General features: G+C 44.0%; 1 protein-coding gene across 2 annotated transcripts in view; it reads left to right on the plus strand.

The window, feature by feature from the left end:
• The window catches only part of RBFOX3 (RNA binding fox-1 homolog 3), a 352,350-nt gene that overhangs the window by 109,138 nt on the left and 228,353 nt on the right, over nucleotides 1-14,859 (plus strand). For both annotated transcript variants that reach the window (XM_079965579.1, XM_079965578.1), the window contains exon 2: nucleotides 14,551-14,668. The gene's annotated coding sequence lies outside the window, so the exon portion shown is untranslated. The remainder of the gene's footprint in view (nucleotides 1-14,550; nucleotides 14,669-14,859) is intronic.

Consider the following 14,859-nt stretch of genomic DNA (forward strand, 5'->3'; position numbering starts at 1 on the left):
TCTGGGAGGCTCTGTTGGCTGTGCTGCGTTTTACTGAGGTTCAGTTGCTGGTTATGTGGGGGAGAACTCCAGCTTTGGAATTCCCTCACTTCTGAGATAGCAATTGCTGCCAACTCTGCTGCTGAATTTCTAGCACCAGTTAATGACCTGGTTATTTGCCCAGGCTTTCTTTAGAGCTTAATGTCAGACTGAAAGGTTGCCTACTTTTACTTTATTGTGATTTATCTGGTTTGCTTTAAGTCGTTGTCTATATGTATAAGAGGTATATATTAACTATATTTTACTTGCAACCCACACTGGAATGACCTTCTGTAGTGAAAAGCAGGCTAAAATGTTTTCAATAATAATAATAAAATACTCCAGATAAAAGATATATTTTATCAATACATGTCAAAGTATCCACGTAAATTATGAACTTACTATATGCACTTAATGTACTAATTACTGAAAGGGTCAAAGAGATGAATCTTTGCCAGATAGATGAAAGCAGCCTTAATAATAATAATAATAATAATAATAATAATTTTTTATTTATACCCCGCCCTCCCCAGCCAAGGCCGGGCTCTGAGCGGCTTACAAGCAATAATAAAAACAAGATGAATGATTACAACTTAAAAACAAAAATAAAATACAACATTAAAATAATGGAACATTAAAATATTAAAATGTAGCCTCATCGCAGGAGGAGAAGGAAAAGAAAAAAGATTCCTTACAACCTAAACAAAAACAGCATGCAAAAGGGAATGGGGAAAGAAGCTGACAATTTGAAGAGTCAAATATTCAAAGTGCATAACTAAGGGAGCAAGAGTTTTTTCTTTCCATTGGGGCATTTCTTTTTGACGTGGGGCACAACTCCTAGCAGCTACTGGTACTGTGTCCAATGACTGGGTCAGGGTGCCCTTCCCCAAATCACAACATGTCCTTCAGCAGTGGTTCTCAACCTGTGGGTCTCCAGATGTTGTTGGACTACAACTCCCATCATCCCTAGCTAGCAAGGCCAAAGCTCATGGATGATGGGAGTTCTAGTTCAACAACATCTGGGGACCCACAGCTTGAGAACCACTGCCCTACAGGCTCTTCATTGTCTTGCAAGTTTATTCGCACACATACACCCCAAATACCACTTTGCGACAGGGGCATTAAATGTATGCACTGGGGGAGTCACTTTTGACAAGCAGTGAGTGACTGCTTATATTAAGTTATGAGAGAAGATATTTATACCCTGGCAGTGTCTGTTTGCTATTCCTCAGAACATGGGCAGCACGAATGGCATGTGCTACTCCAGCATTATGCACTGGATGGGGACATTGGGGTGAGGTTGGTAGAGGAAGACTAAGCAGAACTTCCTCCTCCTCCTCTTCCTCCTCCTCCTCCTCCTCCTCCTCCTCCCCCCCTCCCGTGGTTCTGTTATAGCATTAAACAGCCTGCATTTGAACAAAGTTGGGGGGAGGCAGCTTTCCTTACTGAACTAATTTTGTCTTCCGAAATGACAGGGACATGACATCAGCATCCAACTTTGCCAAGTGCACAATTAGGCAGTAATTTGTTTTCCCTTAACCCCCTGCTGCTCTCCTTTCCCCTTACCTAGAATTCTGCTCATATGCCGATTAATAGCTTATCTCTGAGGGTAATTGGCTCCTTGCTTAGCCAAATGGCACCCCACGCACACAGACACAAAATATGCTTGTGGGTACCTCAAAATTATAGTGGTGCAGGGCATGGAGATGGCCAGAACTCCGATGTAAACAAAGTGTTGTGGTTGTCTTGCCACATACTGTATTTACTCAAATCTAAAGCATAGCTTTTTGGGCCAAATCACGTTGCAAAAATTAAGGTGCGCATTAGATTAAATGCCACATTGACATTCACAAGCAAATACTTTTTTTTTTTTTTTTTTGGTTTCAAGGTTCTGAAAATTGAGGTGCACATTAGATTCAATGGCGCATTATACTCGAGTAAATATGATAGTATACATGTTCTCTATTCGTCATCCAAGCCCTGTTGCCTAAGATTATGTTTCATCATGCAGATATTGCTCTTGGTTAGGCCTGGATGATATATCGATATATCACCCAGGTAAGGTATGAGGAGCAGACCGCGATGTTGGCTTCAGTCAGCGGTATATCACTGGTGAAACCGCCACTGCTCCTGAGTCCCTCTGCTAGCAGCATCTGCTAGAATTCCTTCCTCCAGCGAGCATTGCAAGCAGAGGGACTCAAGAGCGGTGCCGTTTTCACCATATACCGGTGAGTGAAACCGCCATCACACTCTGCCCTTCTATGATGCAAAGGGAGAAACAAGCTGTATTGGTGAGGCGCAAAGCAGCTCCGGCGCTCCTGGGCTCGTGCACAAGCAGCAGAGCACTGGGGCTGACTCAGCTGGGGAATGACAACCTTCCCCCTCCTATCTGAGCTGCACAAACAAGCTGCGTTGTCCCAGCCCACAAGCGCCTGGGTGAAACAGCTTCAGTTCCCAAGGTGAGAGCTGGGGCAGTTTCACCCAGTGCCTCGCAGGCAGAGGCCAATGCAGCTTGCTTTTTCAACATCGCGGTATATCGCCAAACCGCGATGTTGGGATGGGGATACACCGCAATGTTGAAAAGCTGATTTCACCCAGCCCTACCCTTGGGACAAAAGTTGGAAATGGTTTCTGATTTCCTTTGGAATGGGAGATTTCATAAAGTGCGGCTTCACTGCAACTTTTGCTAAGAATTAGAACTTCCCCTGTTTCCTTGGGGATGGGTGGAGAACTAGAGACCATAGTTCCTTCTAAAGTTGCTTTCCACTTCTCCATACCATCCAGATGCGCTCAGAAATGGTGCTGAAAGCCTGGAGGCAAGTTGAGGAAAGAGGGCAGTACCCAGCCAGGAGTGGGGAGGTGGCTGCCAAAGAGAGGGAGGCACCAACTTGCATCAAACATTAGGGAGGTCAACCCCTCTAAATATTTTATGGGGTGTGTGTGAAAGGACCAGGGCCCCATAGAGAAGAGGGCCCAAACCAGAGGCTCCCCAAACTGAAAGCTCTTCAGCAGCCTTGCCGCAGTGGCATCAGATTCTTAAATCCCTCTTCTCTGCTACTAACTCCTCTGTTAACTCTTATCTTTCTCACCCTGCGGCAAAAGCTAGTGAGTGTGCCATGAGGATAACTCCAGTCAGAAAAGCAAGCTGGGGAGATCAAGCTGGCCTGGTGGAGAATACACGGTATATTTTGCAAAGTTTGCTTGGCCTTTCCTTACGGCAGGGAGGTTGTAGCACTTGCCTCCCCCTCTCTTAGGTATCATTTGCAAGGCACCAGGTGTCTAGAGTGTACAAGTTCCTCTCTCTGAATGGCATGTGCCGGATGAGCTTTCGGGAATGATGCAGTGCTCCCCTAATCTCCTGGTCTCTTTCCTGTGTCCCTGCCAGGAGTGATAAACCCCCTTGACTTCTCTATTGACTTAGACACAAAAGTACTGAGAGAGCTCACCTAAGCCTTCCTACAGTTCCTTTCCTGTTTGTGCACAGTAGGGAGGTGTATGTGTGTGTGCTTGGAGGATGGTTTTTGTAGCAGCAGCATACGCCTGCTTTATGCAAATCCTTTGCTCTTGGAGGCATCTTCCTCCCACAGCCCGCAGGGTGCTCCCCTGCCATCAGCAGCCTGCACATGAATGTGCAAGAAAGCTCTGCAAAAATAAACGATGGTATAGTATCCCATTTTTATTTTATTGCTTGCAGTTTTGTGGCAGCAGTAGGGGGGAAGCAGCAGTCTCTGGAATATTTCCTGTGTGTAACAGGCTTTGACTGCATTGGGGCATGTTTACTAATCAACCAGCTTTGTCCCAAGAGCAGTGCAGACATATGGTATGTATTGCGGAAGCCTGGTTCACACTCTAGGTCATGGGTAAGCAAACTAAGGCCTGGGGGCCGGATTTGGCCCAATCGCCTTCTAAATCTGGCCCGCGGATGGTCCGGGAATTAGCATGTATTTACATGAGTAGAATGTGTCCTTTCTATAAAATGCTGTGAGGCCTGCCTGGTGTTTTTACATGAGTAGAATGTGTGCTTTTATTTAAAATGCATCTCCGGGTTATTTGTGGGGCATAGGAATTCGTTCATTTTTTCTTCTTCAAAATGTAGTCCGGCCTCCCACAAGGTCTGAGGGACAGTGGACCGGCCCCCACCTGAAAAAGTTTGCTGACCCCTGCTCTAGGTCTTCCCTCACCATTAAGAGGGCTAAAGCAAGGTCACTAATGACACACTTCCTGGCCCCCCAGGTGCTCTGGTTTTTGGTGGGCACCGTGGCTGGAAACAAAGCAGTTCAAGAAACATAGGACTGCTGCTGAAAAAGGCAGAACCCTCCTGTCAGTGCTGCCCCACCCCACACCCCGCCATATTGTATAGTATAACAGGCAGTCTCCTGATGTCTCTGCAGTGTGTGTTTCACCACCAGCCACACTCAAAGATGTGGAGAAGGTACAGGCCCCTCCCCACTCACGTGCAACCGCTGACACGTGTGCCATTTTGGGCACCGGAAGGGGGCGGAATGGACCAGAAGGGACTTACATGTGTCTCAGAACAGAATCCCTACTTAAGCAGGGATTCCCTTGCACATGCATGTCATAATGGCCTCAGGATATGAAGCATGTTTCAGTAGATCAGCCCCCCCCCCCAACATGGGTCTCCAGCTGTTTTTGGACTACAGTTCCCGTCATCCCTGATCACTGGTCTTGCTAGCTAGGGATGGTGGGAGTTGTAGTCCAAAAACAGCTGGGAAACCAATTTTGGGAAACCCTGCAGTAGATGATATGGAATTGGGAGCAACCTAAAAAACAGGAACTTTGCTTAGGGCATGCAGAACCACATTTCTTTTGGTAATTCTGCCCCGTGTCATTATGATCTGTAGTGCACATTTGCTTGCTTTGTTGATGTTATATACTTTTCTTCTAACTTTGTTACTGTAAAATGAAGGTCTTGACGATGCCCCTAAGTGCATTACTGCTGGTGCTCAGTGACTGGATTTTGATAGGCTTGCTCCTTTCTTGATTATTGTAGGGAGCCTTAGACATGGGGTAGGGGTTTCTTTAGTTACATTTCTAGCCCACCTCATCCTAAAAGCTCATGGTGAAGGTGTGGGGAACCTTTCGCCCTCCAGCTGTTGCTGAACCATAAATACCATCAGCCTCAGCAAGCATGGCCAATTGTACTTTTGCAACATCTGGGAGCCCAAAGGTTCCACACACCTGTCATAGAAGAGTTTGGATTTGATATCCCGCCTTTCACTCCCTTTAAGGAGTCTCAAAGCGGCTAACATTCTCCTTTTTCTTCCTCCCCCACAACAAACACTCTGTGAGGTGAGTGGGGCTGAGAGACTTCAAAGAAGTGTGACTGGCACAAGGTCACCCAGCAGCTGCATGTGGAGGAGCGGAGACGCGAACCCGGTTCCCCAGATTATGTGACTACCGCTCTTAACCACTACACCACACTGGCTCTTAGAGGGTAATAGCACTGAAATTATCCTTTAAAAGAATTAAAGCTTTATGTTTGCCAAGTTTCTTCTCCTATTATGACTGCTATTACTGCTACTACCTGGAAAAAGACTGGACAATGCATATCTCCCCCCCCTCCCCCCACTTTATCCTCACAACAACCCTGTGAGGAGGGCTAGGCTGAGATAAACTGACCAAAAGTCACTTTGTGAGCAGGGATCTTAACCTGGGTCTTCCCAGTCTTAATCTGACACTAACCATTATATCGCACAGACTCAGCAGTCCTTTCACGAAGATTATTCATGCAGTTCTGGAGAATGTTGATGATGTCTCCCATTTCTTGTTTAAATGTTCCTTTGCCATCCTTTAAATTTCAGTTGCACTGGTGCACCTACTGACAGGAATCCTCTTTTCATCCTTTGGTATGCTTATATGAACCTGGGATTTTCCAGGTTACCCATTGCTCTCTCAGCCTAACTGCTGTTCCTGGACATTAGAACTTCGAAGTACAAGCCAATTACTTCCCCTTTCTGCTTAACCTAATAATCTGCAAGTCAATCTTAAATGTTTCTGAAGTGTTGGTATGCTCATGTTGTGCATGTGGAGCTGGCCATGAATTGCCCTTGGAAGGTTGTTCACATGAAAAGCGCTCTTCAGGCCCTTTGTGGTGGGCTGTTATTTTCTAACTTTTGATGTGTTAAAACATGAAAGCAACCCCCCCTCCCAAATCGGGAAACTGTCTCAGTTCCAAGCTCCTTGTTCTTATCTGCCTGCCTTTGATTTTAAATGTATTGCTGTCCGATAAAGTTTTCCATAAAGGAAGAATTCTTGCTACTCAGTTGGTGCTTTTTGCTGGCTAAATATCCATTTCTGTAATCTCTGACAGGGGTCAGAGTTGGGGATTGTTCTCAAACTTCAGGAACCAATTAAGTCTGGCTATGGATCATCTGCAATTAGTGCACGGTATAAATCCCTCCCTTTTAATTCTCTCATAGGCAAGTAACTAACTAGAAATTGACATTTCCCCTTGATTCCTTTACTGGATTGAAAGCTCATGCCATGTTTTTTTTGTATCATAACCAATAAATCTATATGTCTCATCTAAATTAATCTCCGTTTTGATCTTGGTGGATTAACAGGACAAATTGCTCTAAGTTTTGGCATATTTTGGCTGCTCTACTGGGAAGGTGCTTCTATGAGTCTAGAAAGAAGAGAGAATTAAGATTCAAGGTCTAAGTATTTCATATTAAATATCAATTCCTGATTGGCATCTTCATGAGTTGTTCTGAAGTGCGATCAGCAATAGGTTGATCGGGAGTGATGTCACTAAATGTTTACAAACATCCTGACCATTCAGGGGACAAATACAGTGGAACCTCGAGTTGTGGATGTAATCCGTCCCGGAGGCATGCCTGCAACTCGAAGCATTCGCATCCAGAAGTGCCACATCTGCGCACACTTGCTGTGCGATTTAGCGCTTCTGCGCATGCGCAAGTTGTGAACCCGGAAGTAACCTGTTCTGGTACTTCTGGGTTGCCGTGGGACACAACTTGAAAAGACATACCTGAAGCGGACGCAACATGAGCTATGACTGTATGTTAACAACAGAATGTTCATCATTCAGTTATCGTGAGTGAAAGGAAAGCTGTTTGTATGGAAATAGGTAGTAGAGGAGAGGTCTGAGAAGAGATGGGCTAATGAAGGATGTGCAAAGAGCCCACACAGAGAGGTTACATCCACACCATGAATTTAAAGCATTATGAACAGCCATGGGCTCTCCCAAAGAATCCTGGGAGCTGTGATTTCCTAAAGGTGCTGAGAGTTGTTAGGAAGTCCCTATTCCCCTCACGGAGCCGCTTGTGAAGAAGGATAGGTTGTTAAAGCACTCTAGGAATTATAGCTCTGTGAGGGGAACTGGGAGTTTCATAACAACTCCCAGCACCTTTAACAAACTACAGCTCCCAGAATTCTTTCACGGAAGTCATGGCTGTTTAAAGTGGTCTCATAGCACTTTAAATGTATGGTGTGCATAATCATAAGGGGCAGGAAGTTGGAGTAAGGGCCATCTGTATGCTGGGCAGACAGGAGGACTTGTCAAAATTTGAGGGGGGAGGAGGAGCTAAGGGAAGCAGGGAATAGTAGGCAGTAAGCTGGGACCTTACAAAACAATGAATGGTAAAGACGAGTTTGGTAAAGGGAAGGACAAGAAGAGAGCTCAGCAGGGTCAAAACCTCACATATGGCCCTAGGAATAGAAAGGCTGTGAGCTGTTGACAGGAAGGTAGTTGACAGGCAAGATTGCTTTGGAAGCTCTGTTGTCAGTCCAAATTAATGTAGGTTCCTCTCTTTCTTACATAGCAGGGAGCAGTCACCTAGGTGCAGCTTTTGCCATCATTACAGCACTGTGGTGGTGGTGGGGGGGAGTCACACATTGCTGAGCTTCTCCTTTTCTTTGCAAAGCTTACAGAGGTTCTCTCCTTCCAAGGTCTGGACCTGGAAATCCTGAAAGACCCTAGATAGTGGGGGTGGGGTGGAGGGTGGTTGAACTTCGTAAACTGATTTCACCCAATTCTGTGTTAAGAGGGATGAGGTAAATCGAAGACCAGGGAGCACCAGGCAGTCCTCCACAGTGGGTTTGAGAGATTAGCACCCAGCTTCAATTTCTGTATTTCCCTCTGTGATGGTAGCATCTCCTTATAATTGTAAAGGCACTGCTACTGTCCTCAGTGCTGTTGGGGAGATGTTGATTCAGCCTTTTCTTTCACCACTTCCTTCCTGGCTCGCAAGAAGGATCACAAGGGCAGTCTTACGTCTCAAGCTAAAATACTGAAATACCGTATTTTTTGCTCTATTGTTGTTGTTGTTTAGTCGTTTAGTCGTGTCCGACTCTTCGTGACCCCATGGACCAGAGAACGCCAGGCCCTCCTGTCCTCCACTGCCCCCCGCAGCTTGGTCAGACTCATGCTGGTAACCTCGAAAACACTATCCAACCATCTCGTCCTCTGTCGCCCCCTTCTCCTTGTGCCCTCCATCTTTCCCAACATCAGGGTCTTCTCCAGGGAGTCTTTCCCTCCTAAAAAGTAAGGGGAAATGTGTGTGCGTCTTATGGAACAAATGCAGGCTGCGCAGCTATCCCAGAAGCCAGAACAGCAAGAGGGATTGCTGCTTTCACTGCGCAGCGATCCCTCTTGCTGTTCTGGCTTCTGAGATTCAGAATATTTTTTTTCTTGTTTTCCTCCTCCAAAAATTAGGTGCGTCTTGTGGTCTGGTGAGTCTTATAGAGCGAAAAATACGGTAATTTATCAGAATTAGAACTGCCCCCATAGCAAAAATAATACGTAATAAAAAAAAAATTCAAAACAAAAACACTATGTTGTTACCTTTGTTTTTGTTTATTTCATTTTTATTTTTTAAGGTTTCGTATTCGGGCTATTGGCTACATTAAGAACAAAGTACTACAAAAATGTCCACTGTTAAACCAAGCAATTAGTACCCAGAATTATATTCGTTCATTTACAATGGACAACAAAATACCATATGTACAGTGGTACCTCTGGTTACATACGCTTCAGGTTACATAGGCTTCAGGTTACAGACTCCGCTAACCCAGAAATAGTGCTTCAGGTTAAGAACTTTGCTTCAGGATGAGAACAGAAATTGTGCTCCGGCGGCACGGCAGCAGCAGGAGGCCCCATTAGCTAAAGTGGTGCTTCAGGTTAAGAACAGTTTCAGGTTAAGTACGGACCTCCGGAACGAATTAAGTACTTAACCCGAGGTACCACTGTATTCAGTTATCAAAGATACTTCTCTTGTAGATTTTATCTTCTGTTGGTGCTTAACGGCACAAGACATGTTAAAGTCAACTTAGAAAGAAAGAAAGACTCTTCCAAGAGAGGTGAGATAATAGTATTTTTTAATTGTTACGCATAACAGCGCTACCAAGTTTTCTGTATGTTGCAGACTCATTTTAATTAAAGACCGTGCTTCACTTTCAATCATCTTACTTGATTTTTGTCAAGTTTTCACTTAATGTTTCTACTAGATGGCAGTGACCTAAGACTACTGCTTATATTGTCAAGTGTAAGCATTGCATGGTTCTGAGTCTTCCCCAGGGACCTTTTGTATAAGGGCAAGGAAAAAAATCTGCAGAGGTTGTGTCTGGGATGAATACTACAAGGGGAAGTGGTTGCAAAATGTAGAACAAGTAATGTAAGGTTAACCTTATGATAAAACTGAAGGCTGAATGAAACAGAATGTTTATTCTGGAGTGCTCTGCTGTATCGTGTCTCAAACAGGACTGTAAGTTTCCACATCACTTCACAAACACTGCACTGGAACACACCCCATTTATTTGTTGAAAAGCATTAATATGTCACTTAATGTTTCAAACAATATCTAAGCGGTGATATTTGCATGCACTAGAATGTTACATCTTTCACCCTAGACTCAAAAAGCTACTTCTTGGGCTACAACAAAATCTGCCTCACTTCTCTGGGAGACCAGCAGTGAGTATGCTCTTTTGCAAATCTGTCCCTGCATGCTCCAAGCTTGAATCCAAACTCTTTATCAGCATGCTCCATGTTTGCTGATTCTGGAGAATTTAGTTAGCCAAATACTATTACCACCTCCCCTGCCCCCCCCAAAAAAAAACTCCCCTGGAGGGAAGAACAGGCACACAGAGAGAGGTTGAGGGAGGGAGAGAGTGTGTTTTGCAAAAGGATTTAGAATTGGGCTGTGACAGATTGCTTTTATTAAAGGTGACTGATAGAAAGAGCTGGCTGAGAAGCCAGGAAGCCTTTTGGCAATGAGCTGACTCATGCTAAGCTGCTACCCAGCTGTGCATATCAATAGAGTCTAATGAATGGGTATAATTAGGTGGAAAGGGAATTCCAGCCATTTGGGGGGTAGGTGGGGGGGGGGGGGCTGTTTGCAGTAAGTAAAAGATTCACCCTCCCATTTCTTCTACAGCAGTCTCTCCACCTCACTAATTCATCTGCGTTAATAGAATGTTGGTTGTTAACTATATTAATGTCTGTCCTTTTAGCTTATATGTATGAATGTGCTCTTAAATTTCAATGCAAATATTTAAAATGCCTGGTTTTGTTTCGTTGGGTTTGCTTTCAACCTAGGTCAGGGAGTAGGGGGACTGCATCTGCTAGATTTGTAAATGTTGGGAAAGGCAAGAGCAGATGCCTGTTGTCTGCCTCCCAGAGCACAAAAAACATACGCAGCAAGGTCTCTCATGGGCATAGGTGAGGGAAATTGAGGCGGTGTGGCTAAGGCTGCTTGGGTGGATCTGTTCCTTTCAGTGCCTTGATTGATAGCAGAGTGAGCAGAAAGTAAGGAGGGGGAAAGCCCCATCACGATAGGGGACAAGCTGTTAAACTATATCCTCTCAGTTCAGGGATGCAAAGCAACCTCTGGCAGCTGAGATCGATCCAGCATGACATGGGAGCCTTTTGGAGAGTTTCTGTCCCTAGGAAAGGTTATTTTTGTTGTTGTTGTTATCTCTGCCGTTCTTCCTGGATGTGTATAAAACACTGGTCCTTTGCAGAATCAGGAAGTGAGCCCAAATTCATCTCCCCCTGATTCTGCAGAGGACCAGTGTGTTATCATTTTAGGGGTCCAACAGGAGGCTATTTTCAGGCCTAGTTGCTACACAGGGTGGAGGGTCAAGGAGAAGAGTGGAGGCTGCAGGCCAGATGGTTCTATGGGTCCATCTGGCTTGTGGGAAGGTGGCTCCCCACCCCTAATTTTGGTCCACATAAACAGAACATTGCTGGAAGTTGATATATATATATGTGCATTTTTGTTAATATATTCCATGCTTAGCTAAAATAAGCTGGATTGAAAATGTGATTGCCTCCAAGTTATAAGTTCTTAACATCTTTCAGACTTGCTGTTCACCTAGCGACATATGGCTAAAGTGGAATGTTTAACCATGGTCTTTGGGTTCTTAATTAGGGGGTTGATGAGTTCAAAGGAAGACGGTGTTTCCCCACTTTGTTCAAGCATGATGGCCATTGTCCATTCAACGACTCCAGATGAACCAGTGGCAAGCAAGCAAGCATAAATGTGTACAACACATTTGCTTGTGCTGGGCTGCTGAGATTTGGCCTCCTCCATGCAAGCTGGCAAATAAAGCATGGTGACTTTCTCTTCCCTTAACACTGGGGCCTGGGCTGGTGTTTTCAGCACGGACCATTAGCTTTGTACTCAGAGCCTGATGGACAAGGATAAGGGGTTTGTCTGGGCCACTCCTCCCAGGTTCAGAATAAACAGGTTCCAGTTCTGTGATCTCAGCTGGTGGGCAAGTCCTTGGATCGAAAGCACAAAAATTGCTGGAGTGGTAAATAACATTGAGGACAGGGCAAGATATACACAGAGCAATTTGGATCGCTTGGTCAGCTGGGCCCTGTGCCAACAACATCTGTTTTAATGCAGCCAAATGCAAGGTCATATCTCTAGGAATAAGAGTATCAGCCAGAGCTATAGAACAGGCAGCTGTATCCTGGAAAGCAGGGCTGACAGTCCTCATGGTATGTAATTTAACTGGTTGTGTGTGCCTAGAGGGTGCTGCAGCAATGGGGGTTAGTGTGATCCATTTTGATCTAAAGCTGCAGATGGGGATGGGGTAGTGTGGGGAAGAGTAAACCTATTGCTACATGCTATCTGAGTCTTGGTGTCTGGATGGTTGTTTTTTTTTTTTAATGTGCTCCTCTTTTCAGAGTCACTGTTGGAACGATTTGAGGACATGGGGTGGGTTGGCTTTAATAAAGAGTCTTCAGAGAAATGAAGTGAAAATATCACTTGATAATATAATAAGCACTTTCACGGTGGGGAAAAAAATACTTTGTGCTCACAGGCGAAGTCCAATAGCTGTAAAAGAGCAATCTTGAATGCCAGTGGTGGCAGAGGTTTGAAACAGAACATTTCACCAGACTGGTATCAATCTTTCATTCTCTGCCTGCTTATCCAAGGGCTTTTAAAAGATGCAATACAATTGCTGACTAAAAAAAATAAAAATGCTTCTCTGCAGGGATTAACTTGCAAGCCTATTTGAAATACTGTCATACGTGGCTAATTGTATGGTTATTGTCTTTTTGTTCTAGCACACATACCTTCAGTATATGAATAGGGGGAAGTTGCAGCTAATCTCATTCCCAACACAGCTGCATGCACTGGGAAAAATTATATATGCACATATTGTACCTGTGTGTGTTTGCATGCTAGAGTCATGTGTGCTGATACACATATAAGTGCCATTCAAATCACTATACAAAAGTGCCTTCTTCGTCAAAATTTTACTATGTCTAATCTGAGGCTCTGACAATGACATCTAATGGAAGTCAAGGGCTGAAAGTTAAAAGTGGGAGTATATTTAATAATAGTAAGTAGATCACATATCTGTAACAATGTGTGCGACTAACTATCCACCAGGTGATTTAGTCTATGTTTACATCTTTTCCGAGAATACTACAACCCGAAAAAATGATGGTTTCTAAGTGTTCAGATCAAGTATAAATAAAAATTGTGGTTTCCCACAGACAGCTTTATTTGAAATTTAAATGCAACTGCTCATTTGCAAGAGAACTCTGAAAATGTCCCAGGTCATGAAGTACCAAATAAGTTAAGTCTCACTCTGAATCTAACAGAACTGGGGCTTCAAGGATACACTAGGAAGGCTTCAAAGAATACTCTCAATGGATAAAGATATTGATTGTACTACAAAAAGAATCAATAATGATGGATAAACATCTTGGATTATGTATGCATTTTGGTTGTGGGTGTGTTGTTGTTTTTTTGCTGAAATATACTAGGGGATTTGTAATTAGGAAAAGTTTTATTTTATGCACGTTCTCAAGCAAATGTGCAAATAAGTTTATTTGAGCCTTCATGTGCTCTCAAAGGTTCAACCCAAATCTAACACTCCCTAGCTAATCAATGCATGTTAATGGTAAACTTTCACGGGGTAGGGGTGATGTGTGACTTTTTGATCTCTTGTTGAATTCTGAATCTGGCCTATCTATTCTCATCAGACAGGCATATTTGCTGTTTTGTTTTAGATGCTTGCTAAAACCTTTCTTTCAGCTAACATGCCCAGATATGTATTAGGTTACATACTTGTTTCTAAAGTTCTGCTGATGTTACCTATATTTTATAATTTTATTTTGCCTATTTTTTTAAAAAAAATGTTTTGATTTTAACAGGGTTTTAAAAATAAACATTTCACACTACGTTGTGTAAACTGCTGAGAGATTTCCCTTTTTTTATTTAAGTGATCTAGACATTTCGTTATTTTGTTTTTAAAAAGTGTAAACGCAGCAAGGAATTTTGCAGTAGTAGTGTTGAAGCCTCTGAAGGAGATTGCCCTAACATTGCAGGCATATGAGGCTGGCCACACAGTCTTAATACCTACTGTTGGCTGAGATGCTCAGAATTTACAGAGAAGCAGGGCAGGCAGCATTGTCGAGATTAATCAAGAGTAGGAAATATAGTATGTGCCTTTTGGAATGAGGCAGCACTGGCCATAGGGACCACCAATAGGTCACAGAAGTGAGATACGGATGTAGGATTGGACTTGGGAGAGGATGTGGACCAGTGAACCTCAGCTGATAATGACAGTAGGAGGGAAGGGAAATTGCCAGAACCTGAGCAAATAGCCAGTAGACCCAGTAAAATCAGATGTGGATCTAGATGGGTGGGACTTCCTGGCCATAGCAATTCTTTTGGATTGAGAATGGTTGGGTGGTGTAGAGAGCCAAGTGGCTAGAGAATGGGAGATTGGCAGAGAAGTACAGTATCATAACATGAAAAAATGAAAGAATGTGTGGGTCACTAAAGAGTGGCTTTGAGGGGTTTTTTTTTGGGGGGGAGTGTTTTTGTTTTTTAAAATTGCTGGGCATTTCACTTGGTAGGGCTCAGCCCTGGCTGCCCTAATGGCTCCTGTGACCCTAAGCAGTTGCACTTTCTCTGTCACCAAGTGGAAAATGTGCCATCTAGAAACCATTGTCCTGTTCTTTCCTCTGTGTTCCTTAACATGTGTGTGGAAACAAGGTCTCCATTTTATTTCTTCTTCTTCTTCCAGGCCAAGAAGCTAGAGCTGGCACAAGGACCCCGATGGCTTTCCTTTCCAGCACAGAGTGCATGTATCTGCACTAGATTGTGACATCTACTAGAAGCAACACAACCCTTTGGTGTTCCAGGTAAGAGTCCTTGGTCTAATAGAAAGACTCTTGGAAATGGCTGCATCTACAGTATGAGGCATTTATTCTGCTGAGGCGTGAAATAGTGGACCATGGAAATACACAGAGGAAAATAGCACCCCAAACCCATCTGGCAAGGACCCAGTGATAAAAACAAGGCATAGAGGGCCAGAAAAATCCATTTTGACAAC

This window comes from Podarcis cretensis, assembly GCF_951804945.1.
Source record: "Podarcis cretensis genome assembly, chromosome: 2".
Classification (NCBI taxonomy): domain Eukaryota; kingdom Metazoa; phylum Chordata; class Lepidosauria; order Squamata; family Lacertidae; genus Podarcis; species Podarcis cretensis.